This window comes from Passer montanus, unplaced genomic scaffold, assembly GCF_014805655.1.
Source record: "Passer montanus isolate IOZ18808 unplaced genomic scaffold, ASM1480565v1 scaffold9, whole genome shotgun sequence".
NCBI classification, from domain to species: Eukaryota; Metazoa; Chordata; class Aves; order Passeriformes; family Passeridae; genus Passer; species Passer montanus.
The window spans coordinates 1,410,580-1,425,089 of NW_024374367.1; the positions used below are offsets into that span (position 1 = coordinate 1,410,580).

The window sequence follows — 14,510 nt, forward strand, 5'->3', positions numbered from 1 at the left end:
GTTCTTGTGAAGGCTGCTTTTGGATGCTGACTGCTTCATTCTTCACATGTTTAACCACAGACAATTTGCTTTGCCTCCTGAAAGCAACACATCCCACAGTTTACTGAGTAGGTTATGCCCTGAAGTGAACTATTCATATCCTGTGACCAGCCTAAAGATTACTGTCTGTGCTGGTGGTCTTCCCCCATCTCCAAAAAGAGGGCTGCTGATCCACAAAACATGGCCTGGATGGCTGCAGGCTCTCCCATTGCCCCGGTGGTGATGTGGTTGGGTTGGTGTTTTCTCCATAGAGCTGATTTAGTTTTGCAAGTTGTACATCACTGGTGCAATCTTTTGAATTAAGGTGAAGTTTGTTGCATTCCTGTGGACCTCAGCTGTGTGCAGTATCAAATGTGACGTGTTGAGCAGACGTGCAGCAAAGTGGCATTTTGTGTGTCAGAATCTATAATGTGTACTGTGTACATCTGTGTGTGTCTTATGTAGATGTGTGTGTGTGCAACAGGTTTGGTGCCCCTTGTGTGGCTCTGGTGATGAGAGCACTAACAGTTAGCAGGAGTAGGAAAAAGGTTTGTGGGGGTTTTTTAATTGTATTTTTGTGAAATTTAATAGCATGTTTTTGTTGTTGCATATTTAGCTCCGGTGTGGAATGAGCATCTGGGGGAAAGCAGGGGTTTGGAAAGAGGGCTCAGTGGCAGTAGGTTTCAAAGTTCCTGTTCCTTCAGCTAAGGTGTAGGAGGTCACAATATATTTCACTCAGATTTTACTGCAACCAGAGTAGTAAAATCTGAACTTGGCATTAGACATTTTCTTTTGACAGAAAAAAAAAGAGTACAAAGGACAAGACTGGGGATTTCCTGTATTTTGAAAGGATCCTGCAGGGAAGTCTGGCTGGGTTTCCTGTGGTTACAAAGTCTGGGGGAGTGTGGCTGTAGGTGTTCCCATCTTTCTTTTCCTAAGCGAAAGAGGTTGGAAGAGCTAGGAGAAAAGGTGGCTGGTCTGGAGATGCTAAGGGTTTTGTATTGCCTTAACCCTATTTTGCTGATTTGTCTCCTGTTTCCACCCCTCACCCTCAGCCTTGAGTTTTCCCACTTAAGGGCATTTTTTCTTGTACCTTTCTTCTGAAGTGTTGATGCACTTAGTACTTGGCCATGCTTGAGGATCCTGTGATGAAGGCTGAGGTGAGAGTTTGGTGTGTTACCACAGAGTACTGACCAAATCAGCTTCTCAGTGTGAAGCTGGTCAGGGGGCATTGCAGGAGGGAGGAGCTCAGGCCAGTTGTGCTTTCAGTCCTGCTTGAACACTCAGTGCATTACTGCTCAACTGGGGCTAGTTCCAAGCTCCATTTGAGCCTGGCACAAGCATATATCAAGAGTGCAGAGGGGATTTAATTGGACAGGTTTATCCCTTTAACAATTCTGATAGCCCTGAGATTTCCCTTGCAGGTTTGTGGTGAATGGAGCCTTTATCAGGTTTCTGGTCCCTGATAGGGACAATAAAAAGTGCCACCTGTCTGACAAGCTGCAAAAATTGGCATACAGCAAAGCATCTCTCAGCCCAGATCAGAGCATCTCCCTGATCCCTCTTCTCTCAGCAGCAGAGACACTGACCTCTGTCAGCATGGACTGGTGGAATATCATCAGGAAATCTTCTCTCCTTCACTGTTGGGGTTGGTGTCCTCTGGTCTTGGTGGCAGGCAGCAAAAGGGGTCAGCCTTCAGCACAAGCAGCCCTGGGGTTGTACTGGATTTCTCCTTTGTTTCTGGCAGAACAAGGTCCTGTTGCCATCTCTCCCACCGAGGAGCTGTCTGAAGGATGTTGAACCTGGTGCTCATTGGCCAAGTCATTGAAGTGTTTAACTGGAGAGCTCCCAGGCCAGGAGAGGGAGGCCCTCCTGAGCTGCAGTGCACGGGGGGTTCACATTGGCTGGCAGCATGTGGTGCCAAACCCCTGTGGATTTCCCTCCTGCAGTGTGGTAAGCCCTGGCTTTGACTTGAGGGGGACTTCTGGGCATGTCAGAAGGCTACCACTGGTCACGTGGTGGCCTGCTGGGTCCCAGCTAAGGGACACATTCCTGTCTTGCCTAGGCAGCAAACTGGAGTATGAGAGAGGGAATAAACATAGCTCAGGTGAGCTCTGACACAGCCTGTGGGTTTGGTGAGGCGTGGGGCTTCATGCCTCATGCACTCCTGCACCATTCCAGCTGCATGGCCATGGACAGGAGCTCTTGAGTTGGTAGCGTAAGGACAACAACCACCAATCTTGCACATGCTGAAGTACAAACCATTTAAAGGCAGGACCTACGTGCTTTCTTATTTCACAGTGATAAATCCAGCCCTCTTCCCACTTCTTTGGTAATTGCTGGTTGGTGGTTTTTGTTTTTAATTCTATTTTTAATTTGCTCCTAATCAAATCCTGGCTGACAGTCCCTGTGTGTTTGTTTGTTTATTTATTTATTTATTCATTTGTGCATATGTGTGTGTGTGTCTTCTCCTGCCTCACAATTGTTCTTGTGCTGGACCTGCTCCAGTAATCCAATTTGAATCCAATCTCCCAGGTCTGGAATTCTAATTTACGGATTGCAGAGGGGAGTTAAACAATGCCCACACACCAGGATGGGGGTTGATTGTCTAATCTAATCAGGGACAATCAGATGTTTGTAACAAGTCTATCAAACCTGTATTGGGCCAGTTTGCTGAGCGATGTAACCAGCGTTAATAGCGCTAACACGATTTAGTGCTTCCTGCACTTCCATGCAGATTACATTGAACGTTTCCCTTTCTTCTCCCATGAACACTTGGCAGCAGCCCAGCCCGATGGGCTTTACAACTTGGTGAGCTGCTGGGTGCCCTGTGGGGCAGCAGAGGTTTGCCAGCACCCAGGGGCTGCTGTCTCCGCAGCACCGCCGCGCACTGAGCTCCTGGGATGATCCTGTTTTGTGGCACACATACAAGGAATGGACTCAGTGCCACCACTGCATCTGGAGTCACAGATGGGGGAGTGAAAAGTCATGGTCCTGACCTGACAGAGTGTTCAATGAGGCTCCACAGCAGATCCCCAGCCCTGTGCATGGCTGTTGGTAAAGAACAGGTGAAGAAACCTTTGTCCTCCCTTGCCCTTGGCAGACTGAGGCTGTTGTTTCTGCTACTTGCTGTAAGAAGTCTGGACAGCTGGTGTTTAAAGAAAACACCTGTCTGGTTTTTCTTTTCAATGCCCTTTCAGGGCCTGAAGCAAAAGAGGAGGCAAAACCAACTCTGTGAACAAAATGATGTCTCTTAGTATAGCTCTCCAACCCAGAGTGAAGCTTCCTTACCCTGTGCAAATAAATATTTGCCTGACTTTGCCCTTTCTGAAGACTGAAATACCCATGTGATCCCTTGCCCTCTCAGGAGGTGAGCTGGTTCTCACGCCCCAGGTCTGCAGCTCTTAGCTGTGCACTCGCTGCCTTTGCTCAGGATTTATTTGAGGTTTATGGCTTTTTCCCTGCCCTGGATCACAGCTCGCTGCGGTGCCTGCGCAGCGGCCGGGCTGAGGCTCCCTGCTCACAGCCCTGCTGGCAGCTTCAGCTGGGCTTTTAGCCTGAGCACAGCCTGCCCTCACGGCCTCTCTCTGAGCGCTGCCGGGCTGCCTTGCACGCACAGGAGGAGGAATGGGAGCTCTCTGTTCCTAGGAATAAGAACTAGCTTTTCATGGAGCGTTTAATTGCTGTGCGTGCCGTGCCTTCCTGCGCTCTGCACCCCACGCTGTGAGGAACCTCTGAGACCAGGAGAGAAGGGTGAAATAGTCCTTACAGGGTGTTATGTATCAGACAGCAGTTTGCATGTTGTTTTTCAGCTTTTCCTGGTTTTTTCCAGCACAGGAGCAGCGTTCCTAGCAGAGGTGACTGAAGCCATTGGTATGGGCAGGGGATTTGCAGCAGTTGTGGAGCTTGGCTGTCTCAAAACTCAGGTTCTTCAGCTCAGTCCTTACCCTCCCAAGATCCCAAAGCCTGGCGGGGCTGTGCTCTAAGAGGAGGCATTTGGGGGTGGTTGAAAGGGTAAAAGCAGGTGGGTATGACTTATTGGTCTATCTGTGAGGATAGATATAGATATAAACTGGTGAGTGATGCAGAAGAGGAGGAGGTCTCTGAGGGAATTAGTGCTAGGGAAGGGAATTATCATTTAATTCTTTATAGAACAACCTTTAAACATGATTGGAAAGATTTGCTTGCAATGATAGCAAAATAAAAGAAACCCTGTCACTGAAAAAGGAATTTATTTGAATTTTCTTGGTTAATTTTGGCATGAGAAAATGCATTTCCATGGCAGTTTGGTACCTAGAGTTGCTTCTGCACCCTGCCCTGTGACTTTGTAATTTCTGTATGGTGGGAGAGGAGAGGGTGAGAGTGGGATCTTTATTTCCCCAGGGTTGCCTGTAGGTTTTCATGCAGTGTGTGCTTCTGCGCTTACAGATGTGCTCTCAATCCCTCTGAGTTCAGCCCCTGCCCTCCATGATGCTGTACATCCTCAGACAGCTCTGCAAAGCACAAGATCCTGGCCAGAAAAACCTCCAACCAATTTTTTCTTGTTTAATGTTTTTCCCCTTGAATATTTCAGATGCATCATTTGGGGTGGAAGACTCATATTGAATGGGAGTAATTGACCTGGGACAGTGAATCATTTTGAGTTTATTTCAGGTGGAATGAGGATCATTTTTTTAAGGGTTTCATCCTTAGGCTGAACTAAAAATCAGTTATTCGTATAGTTGTGTTTACAGGCAGGTAGTGAAGTTAAAGACTAATGAATGAGGGAGTGGAGGCTTGCTCCTAGAGGTTAATGGACTTGCATGAAGCTTTTTTATCTCAAAAACTCTCTTCAAATCCCACTTTTTTTTTTTCTTTTTTTCTTTTCCCTTAAAGAAAGTAGATTTAGCCAGTTTCATTTCTGCAGCCTGCAAACCCCAGATCAGCTTTGGCAGAGTTTATCTCAGTAGGTCCCTGCACAGGAGTGACTTGAACAGCAGGGCTGGCTGCAGGTGAGGAGCAGGAGGCAGCCCCAAGCTGCCTTGCATGATGAGTGTTTAGCTTGGCTCTGGGCACATGGTGCTGTGCTGGCACAGGGGCTGGCACAGAGTGTGCTCCCTGCCCTGGGGTGCTGCCCACCAGGACCCCGATCTCTGCCCCACATGGATTTGCTTTGCATCCACTGAAGCTTTCATGGAGTCGGGAGTGGGTCTGAAATCCATCAGCATCCCGCCCTACCCCATAGCAAGGAGCTATTGTATATTCCCAGAGCAGCTGATGTCCATTAAATGTTTGAGTGACACTACAACAATGTGTAAAATATCAGTGATAAGGATCTAGCAAATCTTAATAAAAAAAAAGCGACAAGAATGTAAATTGCACATACAATTGTGATAAAGAGCCAGAGATAACATTAAAGAGATTGTATCAATTTAATGCAAGTTTTGTGCCAAAGCCTGTCATCTGCTCTTTGAAGAGGAGTTGTTGGGAGCCTTGATATCCCAGCAGACAGTGCTCAAATCATCCCAGTGCTCTGGAACAGCCGTCCCTGCAGCCAGCGTGCTGTGTGGAAGCTGTCTGCTTGCTGAGGATTAATGGAAACCTTTCCTGCCTCTACAATAAAAATAATGTTCCTTGGGAAAAAATAAAGTGCCCTTCTGCCTGCTGGCCTTTGGGTCCCTCAAAATGCAATTAAAAAGCAACTTAATACAGCCTCGCAATGCGAAATCTGTCAGCGTTCAGAGGCACGGTCTGAAGTGAAAGCAACATGAAAAGGTTGTGAGCAAAAATATTTAACTGTGCCCCTGCCTGCCTGGCGCTGCTCCTGGAGCCACCAGCTGGACTGGGACGTGAGGGGCTGGAACTGGGGTAACTGGGGGAGCTGGAGCAGCTTCACAGACAGAGCTGGGCTGTAGCAGTGCAGGTGAGGGCACAGGAGCTCCTCCATACCCCAGCCTGGTGTGTGTCCCTGTTGGCCTGTCCCTGCTGGCCACCTGTTTCCTGGGCTGCTGTTGCTGCTCTGTGCTCTTGTTTTCTGTCCCTCCTCTGCTTTTTATGGTGTGCTACATCTCTGAAAGTGGGCAGGTGAAAGTGGGCAGGTGAAAGCTATTGCAAGTACCCTACAGGTTTGATGGAAAGGGTAACTCCAGTTTTCTGTGCAGGGCTGCCAGCTGTAGGTCAGTATTGTGCCTGCCAAAATGTCTTCCCAAAATTTTAGGCATAATAATGGGAGTTTATTTTAAATTATGGTTAGCTGGTTGTTTTTTTCTGCAGGTATGATAATGATTTTTTTAAAAATCCTTTTATTAAAGCTGGTCACTCCATAGTAAGTGAGGTATTATAAGGTCTGGCAGTGAAATCTGAGCCCAGGGCTCCAGTGTCTGCCTGGTTTTGGTACTGCAAAGTGAACTTTTGTCTTTGGCTGCCCCTTGTGTGCTGCTACCTGCACAAGGGTGAGTGAAATCCCACCCCAGCTCTACACGAAGAGCTGCTGGAGCAACAGCAGCTTGATGGGAGCAGTGTTTCAGCGGGATGCCAGTAGATGGCACAGCTTTTATATCAGCTAATTATGTAGGGAGCCAACGCCGGGCCGGGCTGCTCCTGTTGCTGATCTTTGCTGTGCCTCACTCTCCACTCACAGATGAAGATGTCTCTGCTGGTCTGCCTGTAATTGAGGAAGTTGGATAAGATGTAGAAGGTGTTGAGCTTGTCAGCATTGTGGGGCAGTGGGAAACCGTGATGGGGAGGAGGAGATAAGAATCTTGTGCTTGGGTGAATGTGGGAGCAGAGAAGCAAAATTCAAGATAGTGGTAGTGTGGCTTCCTTCCCCAGTGCATTCCAGCAAATGCTGTATTCCCTTAGTACAGATGTATTTGACTGCTCCAGCTTTATGCATAGGGAAACTGAGGCCTGGAGAGATCATTCTTTGTCTTTGATACACCCTGGAATAAGAGCTGTGCTTCCCAATTAAGTTCTGGAACTTTTAGCTACAAGGTGTCCTTCATGCGTGATTATGACAATGACATCTCCCTGGAGCTCAAAGCTCCCTCTCTCAGCTCTGCTCATGTTTGGTGCTATTGTTCCCTGGCCACTTCAGGCTTTGAATGTGAATTTTTTTTACTAGTTTAGCAATTTTCTGCACCCTTTTGAAAGAGTAAGAGTTGAATGCATCCTAAATCTTCTCCCTGGGTGATGTTGCCTAGCTGTTTTGCACCTCCCCTCAACCAAAGCAGCCCTCTGGCCTGTTCAGGGATGAGCCTGTGGCTCTTGCTGGGGAAGTGGCCCCTGGAGTTAGGAGGGTTGCTCAAGTGCAGTAAGACAGCCCTGATATGGGGGGGAGGAAACTGCCCATCGCTTTGTGTCCCTGTCCTGGAGATGTGCAGAGACCCCAGCATTAGAAGCAATCTTTCTTCCTACCTTCTGCCTGCTGAAGAACTTCTTTTCATGACTGGAATTGATTCTTGCAAGTGGATGGGAAGGATATATCCCAAATCTTGAGGGCCTGGTGTGAATGTAGAATATAAACCAGAGTGTATGTATGTGAGGCTGTAAATAGAGTTGTCACTCTAAAAGAAATGGGGTTTCTAGTGCTTGTCAGATCATTTTAAAACCATTTTTATTACTAGATTACATTCTGAGATAAAGTTTATTGTAGCAAAAAAGAGGGAAGGTGTAGGATTTGACTGCAGATTTGGAAATGCACTTAAAACTTATGAAGAGTTTTTGAACCTTAGCTGAGGGCAGGCTGTCTACTTCAGGGTTTTCCTCCAGGGCATCTCCTGTCCAGCACATTTAAAGGATGATCTCTTGATTTTGGTGCAAACTCTGCCCTAGCATGTCACCTTTTATAATCAAGCCATGACATAACATGCAGACACTGGCACAGGAGCTCCAGCTCACGAGTCTGTGTCCTGTGTATGGGGCAGAAACCCTTCCAGGGGTCCTGAGGAACTCCGTGTTCCCTGAATGTGGCTCTTAAACAACTGCCATAAGGATTTTGTGTCAAAACTGAGGATCGATCCTGGCATGTGTTGACTTTGTTCTTCCCATTCTCTCCCCCATAACCATTGATCCTAAAATATTTTTCTCTAGTTATATCCTTTTTCTGTGCTCTTACTTTTAGCACTACATCTGCAAGCAACAGAAAACACTGTGTAGGTGCCAACTCTTTTCTTAGCTATTCCTTGCAGATACGGGTAGCATCCCATTTTCTAACCCAGCCTCTTCTGCCTTTTCCTCCTAGTTGTTCCTAGTGGTATTTGTCTACCTTTTATATGTACCGGTGGCAAAGTTAATAGGGTGGTGTTCTCTTGATGCAGCACGACAGAGAAAACAGCAGTCATCTCCTCCTGCCAGACTTGGGCTTCAGAGCTGTGTTGGTTTGCACCTCCCTGCTCCACCTCCCATTCTAGTTTAGGGCACTGCAAGGCACATCACAGACTGGGTGCTGGAAGAAGCAGGAGCTTTGCAAGTGCCTCCTAAACTGCTTGCAGGGCAGAGGTACTGGAGTGGCAAGGAGAAAGCTTTAACCCTGAGACTTGCACAGAACTGTGTTTACCATAACATCTGGCTATTAAAAAAACTAGATTTATTTTGCATGCAGATCAATGCAGAAAGTCCACACTGCCTTGACATTCAAGTTTTTGTGTCTCTCCTACTCCCAGCTCCATCTCAAACCCAGAACCTCTGCAAGGTCCCATTCTGAGTAGCTGCTTTTCTCTCTCTGTGCTGAGCATCCCTAAAACCTGGGCATAATAGCATCTCTGCTAATTATATCACTGCAGATTTATTTCATGGTAATATTATAGCTGGCCTCAGGCATCACCACTATCATTGGAAAACATCGAACGATCACAGCTTCTTAGCTGCCTCCATTAAACCTGGGAGAAGCGTCTGGGCCTGTTTATAAGTTTGCCTTTTGATGAGAGCCAGGGATTGATGAGCTGGTGGCTGCGAGGTTTGCAGAAGGTGCCCTGGAGGGAAGCTCCCCTCGTCACGGCAGCCATGAGGTGCAGATGGCGGCATCGCGAGCGGAATGCAGACACAGCTGGGGCAGCGGGAGCGTCACCTTCACCCATCCAGGCAGGCCTTATTCCCCTCCCTGGCAGCACCCCCCGTGCTGGGGGCTGCCCAGCATTCCATGGGGGATGGCTCTGTGCTCCAAATCAGTGCTGCTGGCAGCTTGGCTGGAGGCACCCCCAGCAAAAAGGGGGCATTTAGGGCACGCAGGTGGGCTCGTGATGCTTTCTGCTGACAGAGCTGGGCAGAAGAAAAGGCACAAATACCACTGCCATTTTTCAACAAAAAAATAAAAAGGAGAAAAATAATTCAAGAGTTTTCACTATATATTCCTTACTAGAGATAAAATTAATCCTGTGACTAATGTGCTGGGTACCGAGGCCTTCTGGCACGAGCGTAGCTGAAGGTCAGTGCTGTGTCCCCAGGGTTGTTCTGTTCTTGGGAGCCAAGCCCGTGGCTGCTTGCTGCTCCAGGCTGTGTCCCTTATGGAACACAGCCATGGGATGGCTGGAGGTCTGTAGGACAAAGCATTTGGTGCTGGTGAGCTGGTATCCACACTGTAGGTTTTGGAGGGTGTAAGGGAGTATTTCAGCATACACCCCAGTACTGCACAGGTCTGCTGTGAGGCTGTGTTTGTCCACACCTGAAGCCTGGCTGGCAGGGATGGGGTGACCATCATCCCCAGTCAGTGTGTTGGTCTTCCTCATGGATGTCTGTAGTCCCCAACAGCAGATTATCACAGATCTGAGACCCACCAGATGTGGAGAACATGAGGAAGTAACTTATAGTTCTTGAAAGGGACTTGGGTAAAAGTAGATCAGCTGTTATTGATTTTACTCTGTCTGGCCATAAAGCCCTTTTTGGTTATGGCACTCCAGCATAGCAATGAGTGGCCCAAAAACTTAACTGAAATGGGGTCAATAAATTACATGCAGACAAAAGGCACTTACACTCAGACTGCATCAAGTCTCCTGGTAATTTCAGTGAAACAGGCAGAGCAGAAATATGCTGATAATTATTTAAATTAGACTCCGAGCATTGAATTTTTTTCTTCAAGTAACAGCACTTCAGCACTTGTCCAGATGAGTGCTAATTTACCCAAATGGAAAGGTTTATTAAACATGCCAGCCAGTGCTTTAGTAATATTTAGGACAGCAATTTTGCTTTATTATATCTCTTAACAAAGAGGACACAGGCTTCTTGATCCAGCACCAGAGCAGTCAGGGGATGATGGGGAAGATCCACGTCAGTTCTGCCTCGTCTCAAATCAAGGTACATTATTTCTGCTTCAATTCTGCCTCTTTGCCAAGTGCAAACCTGGGACTTGATTTGAAAAAAACTTCACTGATTTGGCCAGTTTGAAGGACATTCAAAATCTGGACATCTTCTGGGTGCTGGAGTCAGAGCTATGATTTGGAAACATTGAAGGATGAAATTGAGTTTGGTTCAGTGAAATGGGCCCCAAGCCAGGTGCTGAGGAAGATGAGCCTGAGCTCTTCCTGCTGCCCCTTGGTCACTCTAGGACACACTTGATATCTGTGTTGTTTTGGGGAGAAATTGGGGTGCATGAAGACAATGGCACCCATAATTTGCCTCCCTCAATGCTCTGTCATGCCCTGCCTCCTGGTCTTGTTATCATCATGTGTGTTATTGCCAGGGCTGCCTTTCAGACTAATCCTGGCTTTGCTGTTTCCCTCAGGACTCTAAATTTCTTTGGTTTACATATTTGAGAAGATACGTCACAAATCCCAGTGGACTGACATTCTGCTAAAACATCCTGTAGAAGTATTCTGCGGCTTCCTGGCTGTGGCTGCAGGTGTCTGTGGCTTCTCCCAGGACTCAAGTGGGAAATTAAGACTACTTGCACAAATTAGAGTAATGCAGAAGTGTCTTAATCTGAGAATCTCCTCACAAAGACGATGGTTCAATGTTGCGAATGCTTGTTCCAGATCCATCCAGGGAAACTTGCTTTTAGGCTTTGAAATTTCTCTGAGTCCTTCAGGATAAAGACCACTACCTCCTTTACATGAGCAAGCTCGCTGAGGACGTGCATTTGTAACCTACCACAATCTAAGTCTTTACATTTTACTTCCATAAATATCCTCTCCCTCTCTTTCCCTGCACAAGATTGCTCTGTTAAACTATCACACTGCAAATCTTGTGAGTGCCTGGAGCTCTGCATGCTTGCAAAAGATTTGGCAAGGGAGAACTTTGTGGAATTCCAGATTGTACATTCTTTCAGAGTTTTGATACAGGGTGAAGCCAACAGTGATGGGAATGAGAAGATTTTGCTTCAAATCCAGGTATATTTTGTTTGTCTTGGTACCATCAGAATAATGAGAGGAAAGGCTGTGGCTGCTCTTGTATGCAGGTGTGGATATTGGATATCCCACAGGAAAACCAGAGAAGTTTATAATCTCTACAGTTAAGTCAGAGGCCCTCTAATCTCCACAGAGAGCTGGATTCACCCCAGATAGGTCGAATACCTTTGTGTCCTGTTGCACTGGAATTGTGAAAGAGCTCCCAGGAGGAAACATGCCTTCTGTGCTCCCTAGCATGGTGTACTGCAGGGAGTTCTCTGGGGACCATTGCTGATTCCTTCTCATGCTCCAGAAGGGGCAGAGCACTGTGCTGTCACAGCTCCAGAAAGGTGAATGTGAAATTTTCAGAAATTCTCTGGGGACCATTGCTGATTCCTGCTCCAGAAAGGGCAGAGCACTGTGCTGTCACAGCTCCAGAAAGGTGAATGTGAAATTTTCAGAATGGGGAAAATGGATGGAAATAATTTGAATGGAAACTCTTGCTCTGCATTATTGATGATATGTATTTTTTAGTGTTTGGTGTCCCACAGGGAAGTGTGCTGTGACACCTTGTGTATGGTGAACCTCAGTGTGCTGTGCCCATCAGCTGGGCTCATCCACAGTAACAGGAATGTGGGGAAGCATCTTAGATGACTCTTCTGAACTTACACACCTTTAGGAAGTGCAGAGAGACAATCTGGGATTCGGTTTTACTGTTCTAGCACTTTTCTTGCCACCTTGATTGGAAGTGCTTAACCTCCTCTTCATTAATCAGTTTGAATTTTATCTAAAATTCATCCTTCTTGAAGGTGAATTAGAATCTGCTGCTCTAATCTTGGGCTGAAAATGATGGCAGGGTGTGCAGAGTTTAGCAGGTGAGTGCACTGCAGCTTGGATCAGAGGGACACTATTTTTGGTGGCTCTGTGCTAACAAGGCTGGGGGTCTCAGCCATGTCCTGTGTGCTCAGTTCCCTACAAGCCCTGTGGGTAGGACATGTTTGTGACATTGTACTGCTGAACCCCAGTGACACATGGCTGGGTGCCACAACCCAGAGCAGCAGCACGAGTCAGTCACCAGGTCACTGAGGCTGGCAGGGACCTTGCAGATCACCCACTGAACCCCTGGCCAAAGCAGGGTAAGCTGGAGCAGCCTGCCAGGCACTCAGTTGTTCCTGGGTGATCCTAGGATTGTCCTAATTTTACAGATGGGCAGGGTGAGCCCTGGGCAGTGACTGGGATGAGACATCTCTGGAAGGTGGGTGCAGATGGTGAGGGTGAGAATGTGAAGAAGGCCTTGGGGCTGCAAGGCACATATGTGTGTGCTTACTCATCTTTTCAAGAGCTCCTGGCTGCAGTGGTGCTTTCTATTAAAGACATTTTTCTACACGAGTCAAAGTCACTAGGGTCTGTTAGACTTGAAGAGCTTTATGATCAGAGCATAAATGCATCACAGAGATTTGTCTTCTCTGGCAAGGAATGAGTGGAAACACTGAATGGAAGGGAGAGGGAGCAGGGAATTCTGTTTGGAGATTCCTTGGCCTTCTGGTCAGCAGAGGAAGTCATCATTCTTCCAAGATTCTCTATGACAAGGGCTATTGGGAAGTTGTTTTCCTGTGGTGCTCTGCTGAAGGTCAGCCTCTGGGGACAGTTACATCATCCCTGTCAGGATTACCTGGTCCATCCTGACTTGCCCACAGAGTATCTTACAGCTCCTGCCACAGGGTTTCCTAAAAATCAGGCTGTGTTTGTCTGAGCCACATCCCCGTGCCTGCCTGTGGAGCGAGCATCCCACGGGGGCAGCTCTGTTCCAGCAGCCAGGGAGCTCTGGAAATGTCTGATGTATCCTTCGTGGCAGCATCTCAGTCGTACCCTTTCCTCGGCAAGAAGTAATGACTGCAAGGAGCTCTGGAGCTCCCCTCCCAAACCTGCAGGCTTCTCCTGGCCGAGGCTCCCTGCAGAGGGGGAGCTGGGGCTGATTTCCCTAATCCCCAGGCACAAGGCCGGCTCTCATCAGCTGCAGCTGCCATTTACAGTGGGAGGAGAAGGGGGGAGCACAGCTGGGATGGGGAGATGGGTACTGCTCCTACTTGGGGTGCAAAAGGAATTATAATCTCACATTCTGCTTTATTTTCTGTTTATTTTTTTCCCTCTCTCCCTAGTGAAGGCAGATAGCATAAGGATTAACCTCCAGGGACATCCCAACAAGAAAAAAAAACCCCATCATTTGCAGGCTCCTAAGAATAAGAATTTCCCTGGCAGGAATATTCCTGGAGGACCCTTTCTCTGTTAGGATATAGAGACATTTTGTAGAATGTTCCAAGTGTCCAGGATGCAAAATGTCTCTGCTGTGGATCTGAAAGTCTCTTGTAACTCAAATCTGAGTGCAAAGTGCCTCACTGTGCGTCTTGTGGGGGTTTCAGGACTTGGTATGTGAATCTTCTTTAAATGTTGCTCAGTTAATCAGTGTCACAGCTTTTCCAGCATCTCACAGAAACGAGGAACATGGTGGAAACCAAAACAAACCAAATTTTGCTGCACTTCTTGAAACAGCTTGTGAACTGGGGGTTTGTCCCTGCATGCTTTTCTCCTACCTTTAGCTTTCTGCTGTGACTGATGATGGGATGAGAGCAACTCAATGTCATGGAGCAGCAGCTCTGCAGGCAAAGCCTTCTGGCAGTCTGGACCCAAACCTTCTTTGCACTGCTGCTGCTCTGGTCTGGCTGCTCAGCAAATGCTTTCATGCTTGGGGGCTGCCTCATTAGGGGGAGGAAGTAATGATGGGGCCAGTGATGCTCTCCTCCTTTGCGAGATCCACGCCAAGGCTGGTTTTGCTGATACAGCATCTTTGCTCACACTTGCATGAAATTCTTGCTAGAACAGTGCTCTGAAAACTGTTCTTAAAATCCTGGGCAATACAGCAGGATTCTGGCCTAACTTCCTGCACAAAGAAAGGTTGGTTAGATGTGTTGGTCAGGGCCTTGTCTGTTGGGTTTTGGATATCTCCAGGGGTGAAGCTCCTTCACCCTGGATCCCTGTCTGTTCTTCTGTCTAGAGACTTTCCTTCACATCATCTCTTACTTGGTGCCTCTTTTTTCCTTTTTTCTTTGGCTCCTTTATCCCATTAAACACATAGGTTTGAATCAATAATCAGCATAACCCTCTGCCCACAGATTTCCATTTCTGGCATGCCCTGCA

At 47.4% G+C, this 14,510-nt stretch overlaps 1 protein-coding gene across 2 annotated transcripts in view; it reads left to right on the forward strand.

Annotated features, from left to right (window-relative positions):
• Positions 1 to 14,510, forward strand: part of CACNA2D2 (calcium voltage-gated channel auxiliary subunit alpha2delta 2) — a 208,987-nt gene that overhangs the window by 86,565 nt on the left and 107,912 nt on the right. The gene's annotated exons all lie outside the window — the stretch shown is intronic.